This window comes from Pygoscelis adeliae, unplaced genomic scaffold (assembly GCF_000699105.1).
Source record: "Pygoscelis adeliae isolate BGI_AS28 unplaced genomic scaffold, ASM69910v1 Scaffold467, whole genome shotgun sequence".
NCBI lineage: Eukaryota > Metazoa > Chordata > Aves > Sphenisciformes > Spheniscidae > Pygoscelis > Pygoscelis adeliae.
Genome location: NW_008825253.1, coordinates 4,313 through 5,682, shown reverse-complemented (window position 1 = coordinate 5,682; position 1,370 = coordinate 4,313).

Here is a 1,370-nt window from a genome sequence, read left to right as displayed (position 1 = left end):
ACCCCGCGGCCGCCTGCCAGCCCCGGCTGCGCAGCGGGAGCCTTTGCAGGCGACGGCTGAGGTTTCTCGGACACAAACAGTGGTGGCAGCCCGGCAGGGGTTTTATTTTTTTTATTTTTCTTTAAATATTTGTTGCCAGACTTCGTATAGGAGCAAACTTCTTCACAGCACCACGAGCCATCTACTATTCAGAATAGGAAGAGTAAGACGAGTAGAGGTGAAAGCTAAGCACAGAAGAGCAGGGAGAAGCACCAAGATGCATAGCTTGACAGATGGGATACGATACAGAGTCCATAACTTAATCATAAAAAATATATATATGTATATATCCATCATGTAGAACTTTATGGATTTTTTTTTTTTTAGATACTTTTTTTTTTTTCTTTTCAACAGATATTTTCAGGCGGGTGATTTTTTTTTTTTTTTGTTATTTTTAAAGTAACAAAGTGAATTAGAGAAGCTACAGAGCAAACCAGAGATGATTCTAGGAGGAATTTGTGCATGTTTCCTTTTTGAGGGGGGGAGGGGAGGAAGGGGGGGGGGGAGAGGGAGGAGGGGAGAGGAAGGCAGAGAGAGAGAGAGAGACCACTCTGTACGTCTCAAGAAAAGAAAGGAACAGCAACACTTCGTTTTGAAACCACAAGCAAAAAAAGCATTCATCAGGACTCAAGCGACTGAACCAGACTCCAACTCCAGTTTATACATGAATATACAGCGGTGCGTCCCGGAGGACGCACGCGAGCACACGCACCCCCGCGTGCACACCCACGCACACCCACACGCGCGCACACCGAACGAATGCCAAGAAAAAAAGAAAAAAAAAAAAATTATAATAAACAAAACCAAAACCTGAAGACACTCCAAAAGAAATGAAACACCTCCAGGATAAGAATTAACGAAAACCTCCATAAAACAAGGCACATCCTTTGAGTTCTTAATGGTGTAAAAATAAAGACGTGACACTGAACCCCAACGGAAAGACCCGAACAGAACTGCTTGCACGTACCTTCCACCCAGAGAAAAGGTAAATATTGTGCTACTCTTAGAATGAGTTTGCCACAAGACACACAGCTTAGTATAATCTAATAGTTTTTCTCAAGCTAAAATCCAGTTTTCTCTTGATTTCTTTTAAACTGCTTTATATATAATTGCTAATATTTTTAAATCTTTTAAATATATATTTGTTAAAGTTTATTCTTTTTATTATTTTGGGGGTGGGGGAAATCTGGTTTATATCTTTTTTTTTTTTTTTTTTCCCCTCCAATAAATTAATACTTCTTTATGGCTTACCACTGTCCTCCCCCCCGGGGGGGGGGGCCGGGCAGGGGCACGTCCCGCTGCCCCCCGCCCGCGCCGCCGAGGGCCCCGAG